Genomic DNA, 14361 nt, shown 5'->3' with positions numbered 1-14361 from the left:
CCCCTCTATAACATGGAGCTATTTTTGGGCGTAGTGATATGGACACAAAAAACATAGTTCTGTGTGATAGAGGGGTCAAAAATGACAAAAAATTACATTTCTCTTTGGCTTTTAGGCCTCGTGGCCTAAACTGAAAGATGCTAACACAGATGCTAATAATATGGAAAAATGAATAAACATTGGAATGACTATTATGGAGAAATGAAATAATGATGTAATTGTGACAGGCCTATACTGACCACAGTGAAATTGTCATTTTGCTAAAATAGTTTTGCTCACTTTCCCTAACACTGTCAGCACTACTAGTTAATCCTTGCTGCAGTGTTTATAAACTAATACAGTATATAGCATCGTAAAAGTTTAATCACACTAGTATCTTAAGAGAGGTTTATGTGTCAGTCTTTTGGGGTAAGACTTCAGATATGCACTGCGGCATAAAATCTGAAATTACCCCATAATGTCCGTGTTCTGTTCCATCACTGAGGATGCAGCCGATATTCGGAGAGCGTTTAAAACACTGCTTTAGATTACTATAGCCAAACCACCTATAGGCTGGCGGGATTGTCTTATTACCTTTGGAGCATACGCCAAAGTATTTGTAGCTGTCCTGTTGAAACTACCGTTCACTTGCATTCAACACATTTTCGCAGAAGCCCTATAGCAGCCCAGAGCACGCTTCGATTTCCGGTTTCGTCGTCATAATGCGACGGCCTCGTCACCAGCCGGTCCGCGACAAATACGCTTTATTTTTTATTATTTAACGGCAAATTAAACTCATAAAACAAATAGCGTGGAACACGGGTTATGCAGTAAAACTGATTTAAACAGAAAATGAACGGCTCGGATATCTGAAACAGGCTTAGCAGGGCCGAGGGCAGGCGTTGCCTAGTAACGGGGCCGCTGCTAAACAATGAATTATAGCGAGACAATTCTGAACAACAGCCTTAATTTAGACGAGTGTACTCGCCTAATGGCGCCTAATGCGCCAGGAGGTTTTATTTGACACCAGTATGCTCCTCTTTATAGCCGCCAATAACAGCAGTGAGTGAGAGGCCGTTTTGGAACTCGAAGGTTCCAGGTTCGCTTCCCGGGCTCATTATGGCTATGCGTGTTGGAAGTGTCCTTATGAGCAAGTCTCTGAATCCCTAAACCGCTCCCGATAAGCAGGTTGGTGGCTCACGTGGTTTCCCCCGCCATCGCTGTGTGTGTGTGTGAACGGGTCAATGTGAAGTACATTGTAAAGCACTTTGGGAGAAAGGCATTTATACAATGTACAGCTCTTTGGATGCTGCATGTGTTAGCACCTACTGTACTATAGTGACTGCTGTCCATCTTTCTACAGTCCATTGGCTACTCCAACGGCCGCTGCTAGGCAGTGCCTTGCTCACCACCCCCGACCCGTTTGGGTGCGCACGCTCCCATTACCTCACTGTTTACGGCCCGACAAAACACACTATTTTCTAATAATCTACGGTATGCTGACCCCAGCAGATTGATCATAACGCATATGTTCCGTTCTAAATTTCTGATTTCATGATGGATCTCGGTTCTCAGACTTACTTTTGTGCGGGGAAAACATCATGACAACTGATCAGTGCATCACAGTGCAGCTATACCATTTAAAATGTAATTAACTCTGTTCCTGAACTGGAGCCAATACCAATACGTATAAAAGCCGCGGCCGTGTCTGTCCAGTCACAGTGCTATTGTTTATGCTTGGTTAGTAACCGAGCAAAGGGAGGGATAATTAGTCGGGATTTAGGGCAGCAGAACGGGAGCGCAGAGGGTGACCTACATGATCCACATGTTTTCTAAGGACCCATTCAGAGCCATTCGTTGACGCGTGGGTGAACCGGTCACTTTGGAGAGCGCTGCACTCGTCGCTGCTAAACCTTTTGATATCCACACTCGCCGACGTGCGGAAACGTGAAAAAAAATCTCTCCGAAAAGAAGTCATCGGTAGAGATATAATACCAATCCGATACAGAGCACTTCCGACCCGATACCAGTGTGTAATAAAAAAATATATATATACCAGTGTACAAATGGAACCAAATGGGCGCTTGACGGGTCCATTTGGTTCCATTCGTAGGCCTACACTCAGTATTATGTGGGTCCATGAAACAAATATAAAGTACTACTACTACTACTACTGATAAAAATAAATCCATTAATAATAGTTAAAGTGCAGCTTCAAGTTAGTAAAATATTGATGTAAATCATTGTACAATAAGAGTATAAATAGCAGTGCAACATCAACTGAAGCATTCGACATATACATTATTGATGATGACTGTAAATGATATCATCATGTGATATGTGTGCATGGTATTGCAACTGACGGCCGGTCCACAAGAGTCGCTACGCCACCAAGATACGCATGTACTTAATATGTCTAAATATGTCACAACACCATGCAGAGGGAGTTCAACAAACCACGTACAACCCAGATTCGGCTCAAACAAGGGGTTACAATAATTTTGCTCCTATATGCCACTAAAATGTGGAACACTCTACCACCAGCCATTAAAGAAATGTGAATCTCTAAAAATGTCAAAGTCCCCCCCCCCCCACAATACTGTATGTTTTTCCCTTTTTTACTTTAGCTGTTTTTTATAGAGTATGTGTACGTCTTTAAATGTTCCGATTCATTGAAAATGGAGGACCCTGTCTTAGTGCTTATCGGTTTCATCCTCATAGCATTTTTTGTGCTTTTGTTTGAAATGTATAGGCCTATACTGTACCCATTCTACAAGCTGTGAATACACATTTCCAATCAATCAATATTGGCAGCTCTTCCCGAATCATTCCGGTACTGGTATATTGGCAGCTGTATATAGCTGTCGACGGTATATATGACAGAATGAGGAGTGATGAAAAAAGATGGCTGCCAGAAAAATGGGAATTGTCATTCTCTCCAACAACCGCAGAAGGTGCATGGAATTAGCCGAACGGAGAGAAAGTATATAGCCTAGGTTATGCGTTGTTGTTTTTTCGTGCCCCCCCCCCCCCCCCCCCCCCTCCTCGGTTTCCACTGCGATATGAGCAGCCCCTCTCTCCTCGTCTAGCGCCAAGTCTTTTGTCGTTAAGTTAATGTAGTTGTGGTTGCGGGAGGGGGTGGGGGGGGGGGGGGTTATTTTACACCACTACGACAGTAAGCTGGAGAACTGTCAGGGCCGATCAGCAGACCCCTTCTCCCTCCCTGACAGCTCAACCTGAATCACAATCAAAAAGGCACCCAAACGGGCCCCAGTGTTGTCTGTACACTCAACACTGAGGCCCGACCAAATCGGTGAGCGCAAGTTGTAGGAGAACGAGGGAAATGTCAAATAACTAGAATAGAGATATGTGGGGGGGGGGGGGGGGGATACTGTATGTATTCTCTTAGCAGGGGACGGCGAGAAAGCGAACCAGTCAGGAGGTGGAGGGGTGAGCGGGGGGGGGGGGTTATCCAGCAGTGAGCCAGCTGTGCTATATAGCGTGTCTTCCAAATGGCTGTTATATGGTGCAGGCAGTGGCAGCGCACACCATGTTGTGGTGCTGTAAACACGATGCAGAGAATTCCAGCGTCAAAAAGTGTCAGCCATTTTAGATTTGCCACAAATTGTAACGTGCGATCATTATCATCATCGCGGCGGGCCTGTCTGTCACAAAGTCACGGCTTCACAATACGGGGGGGGTGGGGGGGGGGGGGGGGGATCGGGGGTTTGAGCGGGCGGTCATGCAGAACGGGGTTCCGTGAGAGCATGTCCTGTATTATTGCGTTTCGCTGGGCTCGCCTTAACCCATTTTGTGCGGGAACCCCTTTTGGTGCTAGCATTACGTTATGCTTTAGCTATTGAAAAATAGCAGATCTATACAAGCTCGTAGCGCGCCACCGAGTGGCGCGCTACGAGCTTGTATGGATCTGCTATTTTTGAAAAATCGAAGAGCGACTGACATAGAAGACATTTTTTTTAAATCTGATCTCAGGTCAGAATGGAAAACTGTCAGGATGTAGAAGACATTTTTTAGAATCTGATCTCAGGTCAGAATGGGTTAAATCGTTATTGTCGTGGGAGCGACTCCTTTGACACGGCAACAACAATGAACACATTGACAATGCAATATAATTAGACGTTGGACAAATTTGATCTGCTTTTTGTTTGGCCCAAAGTCAGACGGAACAGAGGACTGCGTATTTTCACGTACTACCTTTTTGCCTCGGAGCCTAATGTTGAATGACATATTTGGACTATGATCAGTCAAGAACAAGGCCATCGTCGATTCGTCGGCACTAACAGCATTCTGACGATAATTGGGCTAACGATCTAGAAGGGTCCGATATATATAAATATATATATATATCCTTTGCACTGGCTATCAAGTTGCATTATCTTTCCACGGGGAACAAGGTCAGCTCAGCATCATAAAACGACATATCCATGTCTTCCCGGTTACCGTGCCGTCATTCAACTCTACAGTACATTTGGGGCATAATTGCTGGACAATGAAATCATTCATGTATGAATCCTAGACCAGACAAATGAGGATCATTCGGAACAAAGACAGCCGAGAGGAGACCTCCTCCCCTGACAAAGCATTTTGTGTCGGCTATTCTTGTGGCGATTGAAGAAATATCTCCACACACACATGCTATACACGTTGAACCCTGAGATAATCTCTGAACAACGGCTTCAAATGACCGCGTGAAATAAATGATTATAACGAGACGATAATGCCCAGCCACTGTCGAGCCTGGTTTCAGCATAACGATTGATGCTATCCATATAGGGCCATAAGTTAGTATAGTTAATTAATTATTGATGTGGTTACCCAACTCAACGTTGGATCCACCAATCCACCAATCCACTGCAAGTTGGACACCATCAAACAATCTCCCCGATAGTTTTAACGTAATATAAAGTTCACAGGCCAAGTTAGAGTTTGCAAAATTATATATATTTATAAAAAGAAAAAATAAATATTTATTTTTTCTATACATAAATCAAACCTTTACTTGCTGGCATTTTGGTTAAAGTGGTGCTGACGTGGTAGCTGTCGCTGTCAAAAATAATAATAAATAAACATGCGTTTACCTTTAGCGTAGTATACCGTTGCTGACGACCACTTTTGGCGTTATGCGAAAGATTAAAATATCTCAGAGGGTGAAAATGATTTCTCGACCCCCACGCCCCCCGCCCCGTTTTTTTTTTCCTTTCGCTCTGCCCAGCACACAATCACCCTGCCACCCGATTGGTCCAGGAAGGGCCAGGGAGGTCACATGGGCGACGACGACACAGCGGGAACACGTGACCCACTCCCCCCCCCCCCCTCCCTCTCCCTCTCGAAAGTATTATTATGACGAAACCGTCTCGACCCGTCCTCGAATATGAAGCCATAGAATGTGTCCCGGAGTGCGACCGCAGTGCGCCGTTTGGTACCCCCGGGCTTTGGAGCGGTGTGTGTGTGTGTGTTTGTTTGGGTCCCGTTTGGTACCCCCGGGCTTTGGAGCGGTGTGTGTTTGTTTGGGTCCCGTTTGGTAAATAGGCCGGCCGTATGATGAGCCATAATCTGGGTGACCATCAGCCCCCCACCCACAGACGCACACACACACACACAAACACATGACCCCCTCCCCCAACTGGGACAAAAGGGGGGCATGCACATGGAGGCACGCTGGCATCATGAGGGCACATCAACGGATATGGACGGGGTGGTCTTGAGTCAGAGCTCCATGCAGCCCCCCCCCCCCCCCAGGGCCCGGGGCGGCGGGGTGGGGTGGGGTGGAAGGGTGATCATCTTGCCCCGAAGCGACAGAGGGTCGCCCATCTCGACCAACCTTTCTCTCTCTCTCTCTCTCTCTCTCTCTCTCTTCACGCTGACGACCTCTTGCCGATAGGAAACGTCCGCCGTTGGGAGGACGGCGAACGCAGTGGTTTTCAACCCGTTTCATAACGAGGCCCATTATTTATTCTGCATTATTTTGAGCCACCATTTGATGTTGTTGTTTTAGTATTTTAGACCCAATACTAAATGTTTTAGTATTTTAGACCCAATACTAAATGTTTTGCTATCGTTGGATATAGGATGTCCACACAAGTCCATGCTGTATTGATGTTGGTACCATTTGGCAAATGGTCAAAGTATAACAATCGTTCTGCATTCTCTAATTGCGTTGATAATTGAGTATAGTCCAGATGTTTGACAATAATTTAACTCTTGAGTTTAAGATCTATACAATGGTCCCTTTTGGTTACCAACTCTCCGTCATTTTGGGAACCACTGGTGGTCCCCATAAACCCCTGGTTGAAAAGCACTGCTGTAGCGGGTTGCGTTCTGCGAGACGCTGTGGGCGTAGCTGCACAATCATGGTTGTATAGCATGCGACATTCTAAAAAAGAAAGGAGAAAAAAAAAGAACCTGAGGCGTCGGAGTTATAGGTTCGTTTGGGGCAGTCGACGCGGGTCAGTTTTACGACATTTATGAACCCTATATTTGGGCCAGAAGTGAACGTTTCAGCCAATATGGCCGAGCTTCAAGATCACAAACGGCTCGAATTTTCACTATTTTGGTTCCCGTGCAAACGTCTAAACTCTCTTTACTTTAGTACTACATACTCTAAGGTGAAGGAGGTTCTATAGGCTAGATAGGTGGTGGTCAAACGGAACACGAATAGACATATACAGTACAGTACGATACACAAACCAACATTATACCAAAGCCACCGTGCACACTGCTGTGCCCATCATCATCCTCCCTGCCCTCTTGCTGAGCTCTTTTTTTAATCTGCGTCTGTGTGTGTGTCTGTGTGTGTGTGTGTGTGTGTGTGTGTGTGTGTGTGTGTGTGTGTGTGTGTGTGTGTCTGTGTGTGCGTGTGTGTGTGTGCGCGCGTGCGGCCGCACACATGCACATGCTCAGCATTAACCGAGGGCTTTGGGAGAGGCATCCCAGATTTTTCAATCCAGCACACACAAATCCAGTCCTGATGTCAGATGAACAGTTGTTGCTGCCGGGCTTAATCTGGCGCCATTAGGCCCCGCGGTGGGGGGCTCGGTGGGCGGCGGGGAGACGCACAGCAGCGGAAATGTGCGTTTTTCTTTTTAACCCATTCTGACCGGGAACCCGTTTTGGTGTTAGCATCATGTTATGCTTTAGCTATTGAAAAATAGCAGATCTACAAGCTCATAGCGCGCCACCGAGTGGCGCGCTACGAGCTTGTAGGTCTGCTATTTTTGAAAAATCGAAGAACGACTGTGACATTTTTAGAATCTGATCTCAGGTCAGAATGGGTTAATCAGACCAGTGTGTGTCCAGTGGAAACCTCGTATGAATCTGATCTCAGGTCAGAATGGGTTAAGGATGGGGCGGGCATGTGGGGAGGGGGGAGGGGGGCATGTAGGGGGCTACCCAAAGCCGACACAAAACCAAACCGCGAGGACGTGTTCTTTGGATTAGGGGCATCGCATGCAGGGCAATACAAAACGTATACTGAAAGAAAGCATTGCACCTCTTTATGAATCACTCTCATTTTAGCCAGTGGTGGAAAGATTGCTCACATTTTGTACAAAAAAAAGTAGAAAGCATTTTTTGTGCAGAACGTCTCACTTCAAGTTCTCTTAAGTGTATAAAAATATATTTTGAAAATAGCAGATCTACAAGCTCACAATTTGTTGCATCGCGACGTATTGTGAGCTTGTGGATCTGCTATTTTCAAATGGTCACATAATGTATAATAGGGCTCTAAAAGGGCCAAAATGGTTACTGTATGTTTTGTAATAATAATCAAAATCTATAGTAAGTATCTATAGTAACTCAAGTTTTAAAATACATTTTGTGGAGTAAAAGTACAATATTTGCCTCTTGAGATGTAGTGGAGTAGAAGTAAAAGTACTGGCAATTGGAAATACTCAAGTGGAGTACAAATAACTCAAAATTGTACTTAAGTAAATCTACTTTCCACCACTGCCTACTGGAAGAGCCAGTAGGCTTATGGGGGCGGCTGTGGTTCAGGAGGGTAGAGCAGGTCGTCCAATGATCCGTGGGTCGGTGGTTCGAATCCCGGCTCCTCCTCCTGTCCTACATGTGGAAGTGTCCTTAGGGAAGACACTGAACCCCACATTGCCTCCAGTGGTTGCCATTGGTGTGTGAATGTGGGAAGTGAGGACGCTGGCGTCGACTGTTCGCCGCTTCTCAACTCAACTCAACTCAACTTTATTTATAAAGCACATTTAAAACAACCATAGCTGCCACAAAGTGCTGTACAGTACATAGGTAAAACAGTAAGAAAACGCATAGACTAAAAACACAGAAAAACACAGCTTCACCTCTTAATGTATGAATGAATGGACCATTGTAAGAGCTTTGAGTAGGCACGCATTGCACAGTAAAGCACTATAAAAATGCAATGCATTATTATTGCCAGTAAGAACGCCTGGGGGGCGAGAAGCGACCTAGGTCGCGTGCACGCATCCGCCTGGGGGACAGCAGGCTACTGGGCGAGCACTGGTGTTTTTGGCATGAGGGGGGTCAGATCAACATATGGAATTAATTCTGTACTGGCCATTATATGGAGCTTGTTTTGAGTGTACAGGGTTTGATGTGGTCATATGGAATGTCAGAACAGGTCAGCCCCATATATGGAGGGGAGGCGTACTTTGGTTAGACATAGCATTGGTCCGACTGGATTAAGGTTGGTGAGGTGTGCATTAAAACGACCGGATTAAGGTTGGTGAGGGGTGCGTTAAAACGACCGGATTAAGGTTGGTGAGGGGTGCATTAAAACGACCGGATTAAGGTTGGTGAGGGGTGCATTTAGGGTTTGGAGAGGGCTTGATGATGATATTAATGTTTTCCTCTTGAGTGTACAGGGTTTGATGAGGCGATGTCAGACTGACATATACGTGGCCATACGTATTATGGAGATGTGATGTCACGAATCACGATACGTGACCATAATATATATGGAGGCTTGGGTGACTCCATATATGGGGCATTATGTCACGTGATGTCACGTGCTCTCTCACCTTCGGTCGCAAAATGATGGTCAACCCCATCCTGGCATTCCTTATTTCTGAAGAACAAGAAGGGAAAGCCCCAAATTACATGACATCTCGCTGTGTATACACATGTACAGTAAATGTGTTGTCTGTCAGAAACCATACTATTCATACTATACAGCATACAAGCATCAAACGTAGCATTTCGGCAAGCTCGCCATGCGCTGCCAGCTTGCCGATCTGCTATACTTTTGATCGTTTTGAGTTTGAATCCTGGAAAGTAACAGTTTTGAACATTATGAGTAACAGTAAAAGTAACAGTTTTGAACACCTGACAATATCTTACAATAAATGCACCGTGTCTCTGTACGTACAGTATGTAATCCACAATAACTTTCAGCGTTTAAATGAAGTGCTTACAGCATTATATTTGAGCTTATTGATTTGCAAAAATAATAACGCAGAGCGTGTCCCTCATCAGTTCAATAAGGGTATTTTAGGGACAAATCCTTATTCCGATGGACGGCTGGCAAACCCTAATGCCCCCGATGTGGTTTCCGAAATGCCTGTGCTCCTTATCCCATTCTGACCTGAGATCAGATTCATACGAGGTTTCCACTGGACACACAACTGGTCTGATGAACCCATTCTGACCTGAGATCAGATTTAAAAAAATGTCAGTCGTTCTTCGATTTTTCAAAAATAGCAGACCTACAAGCTCGTAGCGCGCCACTCGGTGGCGCGCTACGAGCTTGTAGATCTGCTGTTTTTCAATAGCTAAAGCATAACATGATGCTAAACACCAAAATGGGTTCCCGGTCAGAATGGGTTATTCTCCGTACCTACAGTTCACGACGCTGAATGGTAACCGTTGCCTTTGCTTATCCACCCGACTGTAAAAAATGGCCCATGGGATGAACTGCAAATAGAGCATTAAATCTGCTCCACATTGAAAGATAAGAGGCAGACAAAGAGTGCAGGCGGCTCAGTGAAACAAAAAACGCAACCGCCACATCAGAGGAAAATCAAGCTTTTATATATTTTTTATGGCAATGTTGGTTCATCCATCCATACATCCATCTTCAACCCGCTTATCCGTAGTCGGGTCGAGGGGGCAACAGCTCCACCAGAGAGCTCCGGACTTCCCTCTCCAGAGCAACATTAGTGACTTCCTCCTGGGGGGATCCCGAGGCATTCCAGGAACAGTGTAGAAATATAATCCCTTCCTTGGTCTGCCCCGGGGCTCCGGGGTCCCGTGCATCGAGGACCTCCCTATGGAGACGCTCGAGAGGCATCCTATAACCAGATGCCCGAACCACCTAAGCTGGTTCCTTTTCAGGCAAAGAAGCAGCGGCTCTACTCCGAGTCTCTCTCGCGTGACTGAACTTCTCACCCTGTCTCTAAGGGAAGATGCCAGACACTCGTCAGAGAAAACTCCTTTCGGCCGCTTGTATCCGCGACCTTATTCTTTCGGTCAAGACCCCACACTTCATGACCATGTAGGTGAGAGTAGGAACACTTCATGACCATAGGTGAGAGTAGGAACACTTCATGACCATAGGTGAGAGTAGGAACACTTCATGACCATAGGTGAGAGTAGGAACACTTCATGACCATAGGTGAGAGTAGGAACACTTCATGACCATAGGTGAGAGTAGGAACACTTCATGACCATGTAGGTGAGAGTAGGAACACTTCATGACCATAGGTGAGAGTAGGAACACTTCATGACCATAGGTGAGAGTAGGAACACTTCATGACCATAGGTGAGAGTAGGAACACTTCATGACCATGTAGGTGAGAGTAGGAACACTTCATGACCATGTAGGTGAGAGTAGGAACACTTCATGACCATAGGTGAGAGTAGGAACACTTCATGACCATGTAGGTGAGAGTAGGAACACTTCATGACCATAGGTGAGAGTAGGAACACTTCATGACCATAGGTGAGAGTAGGAACACTTCATGACCATAGGTGAGAGTAGGAACACTTCATGACCATAGGTGAGAGTAGGAACACTTCATGACCATGTAGGTGAGAGTAGGAACACTTCATGACCATAGGTGAGAGTAGGAACACTTCATGACCATGTAGGTGAGAGTAGGAACACTTCATGACCATGTAGGTGAGAGTATAGGAATGAAGAATGCTTGGTAGACGGAGAGCTTTGCCTTTTGGCTCAACTCTCTGTATATGTTTTTGGCCACGGACCCCCATTTGAAAATGGCCGGCTCCAGAACCAGAAGAGAAGATTTGTGCTAGGGTTGTGTCATCATCAGTGCCCATACCCTAGTTGGGGTTGGCGAAAGGGCCTTTCTGTGTGGAGTTTGCATGTTCTCGAGGGTGTGTATAGGTACCCAAATCAAAAATATGCAGTCATCCTGGTCCAGGGAGAGTAGTGCCCAGGATCACAGCTTAGACACGATAAATATGGGATAAAAATGACATGTAAAAATGAACCATGACCGTAATGCTTTTATAACTGCATAGGTTCAAACCTCAAAACAAAGGTTTCGCTTCTGCCACTTGACCTTCCAGAAGAAGGCATGCATACACGACTCACACTATACTGCAGCTTCCAAGTCTAAAAAGATACCCTTTTAGCTACCTCTAGACAAACAAGTGATAAGTGTTTCCAAGGCACTCTTCAAAAGGTTAAAAAGATGTAATAATAGCGGCTGGGTTCATCCAGTTGAACCTTGTTGAACATGTTCAATATTATGAACTAACATTTTGCATCAAATTGCTTGCTTGCTGACCTCGTGGGAGCCCTTGGAATCTTTTTTATCCCACGATTTTGTAACCCATTTCTCACCCCTGTGTCAATCACATAATGTGATCCTGGGCTCTACACACCCTCCACCAACCTAGTCCCCATACTGTATATGGGGGACAAGGGGAGAGCAACGGACTTGAACTCCTGCTTCCTTTATGCCTGAGTGTCCAAGTTACTCCTTTACACCTGACAGGGGGGAGTTTCCCTGGTTGGACATAGTCGTAGCGCGTGGAAGGAACACGTTATTCCAACCAGTTCCTTTCCCCTCCATCAGGCGCCCCGGCTGGCCCAGGGGGAGGCAGTTTAGTGACCAGGATTACTGCATGTTTTTTGTGAGGGTAGCCGTGTCCTCGCTCGCATCATCGCAGCCTGCCCATGCACCCGGCCAATCACAGCAGTCCTCGGGTCGTTAATGGGTGCGGAGAGGCGTGAAGGAGACACACAGAGATCACTGGGGACGGTCGATCACACTGATTGTTGACGTGCGCCGAAAACTGGGCGTCGAGATGACCCCGTGAAGGGGCCACATATTGAGCTGTGTGTGTGTGTGTGTGTGTGTGTGTGTGTGTGTGTGTACATGTGTGGGTGTGTGTGTGTTTTTCAATGTGTGTAACTGAGGTGGAAAAAGTACTCACATTTTAATTAAGTAAAATATCAATACTGCAAAAGTGAAAGTCCAGAATTCAAACTTAATTTGACTATAAAAGTACAAAAGTGTTGATATCATATGTCATCAAGGTCTGAGAGATTTAAATTGTTCTAATTTGCATAAAGATCTCACCTAAACTTCACCTTGGTGGTAATCCATGAAATTAACTATGGTAGCACGATCCAGTGTGTGTGTGTGTGTGTGTGTGTGTGTGGGGGGGGGGGGTCATCACCATATTGGTTTGTGATGGAGAAAGAGCAGCAACAACCTGATATTGCACAATAAGAAACACTAGCACACAAAGACAAAAGAAAGAAAAGAGAAATCTTAAACCGTTTGGATTCCAGTCACCACATACATGTAGTCTTTGTATTGAGTTTGTGCTTGAAATGTACTGTAATTCTGCAAACTGTTAATAAATATTTCAGTCAATCACAAAAAGGTCTGACCTGAACCATCAGAAAACCTAACATTTGCCATGGGCCAAAGTCAAGTCTAATTGCCACGGACACATCCATCCAGTGTGTGCAAACTGTATGGTATTTCTCTCTTATGAAAAACCAAGGGCCACCAAGGGAAAGAAGGCAGCATTAAAAGCAAGCCGTATACTTAAAGTTAAAGGCAATATAAAAAGGAGAATAAAAAAATGAAATGCCACGCTGAATCCTTTCTCTCCATTTATATATATATACTACTGCATGGCAAACCCGTCCGTCCTTGTGTGTTGAGTGCAGAGTTGAAGCCCCGATAGCCACGATGCGAGGAGGAGCACTCTAATGTGCTGTCGTGGGAACAATGAAGCCTCCATAATACAGTACAGAGTACCGTAATAATACTACCGTAATAAGTACAGAGACAGACTCAAAAGGCCTTTTCTCCCTGGGACCGCAAAGCCTTTAAAGCCCTCGCACAAAGCCATCCCAAGGTCCTTAATGGAAAATATCGCCTGACCTCCCTCTCTCTCTCTCTCTCTCTCTCTCTCTCTCTCTCTCTCTCTCCCTATCTCTCTCTCTCTCTCTCTCTCTCCCTCTCTCCCTCTCACTCTGCGATGTGTTCAATGCAGCCAGTATGCCTCGCAGCCAAAACCAATGATGAAACAGGCCTTTCTGTTTGAAGTGGATCTTTCCGTGCTCAGCTTTGGACCCGGCCGTAGCTCCGCTGCATGTGTGCTTAATTCTCACGCTACTGCACGCTGGGGGGGGGGGTCATCGACGCATATACAGGCTAAATTAGTGCTCCGTAATCGCTCGATCTCTTTCCCAAAAGTGATAACGTTCGGAAAAACACTCGGATGGCATTTCTTGTCGAGAGGGGTTGTGGTGACTAAGTTAAACCGAGCCTTAACCCATTATGGGCGGGGACCCCTTTTGGTGTTTTAAACATTATGTTATAATTTAGCTATTGAAAAATAGCACATCTACAAGGTCATAGCTACGAGCTTGTAGGTCTGCTGTTTTTGAAAAATCGTACAAAAATGTGGCGCAAATCTTTGAATATATATTCTTTCAAAGTGAATGTTTTTAACTCTGGTCTAAATGGGTTAACCCATTTTGGGGGCGGGAACCCCTTTTGGTGTTAGCGTTATGTCGTGCTTTAGCTATTTAAAAATAGCAGATCTACAAGCTTGTAGGTCTGCTTTTTTTGAAAAATCGAAGCGCGACTGCCATAGAAGACATTGTTTTAATATGATCTCAGGTCAGAATGGGTTAAGGGACTGCAAAGTACAGTAAATGTTACGGGATATTATATACAGTTCACTCTCCCTGGAGGGGGGGGGGGTTGTTTAGCATGACACATCTTGGACAACAAGGTTGACAACCATATGAAACATTCATGTCATTATAAAGACATTCACTGTTGAAATGAAATATTCATGGATGATGATAACATCTCCGAGGAGCACGCGATAGCAGCTCTCACGTCATCGCATGCATTTGTGTTTAACATTTCAGCATGT

The sequence above is a fragment of the Protomyctophum bolini genome, assembly GCF_963924005.1.
Source record: "Protomyctophum bolini genome assembly, chromosome: 24".
NCBI classification, from domain to species: Eukaryota; Metazoa; Chordata; class Actinopteri; order Myctophiformes; family Myctophidae; genus Protomyctophum; species Protomyctophum bolini.
This window is presented reverse-complemented; position numbering follows the sequence as displayed.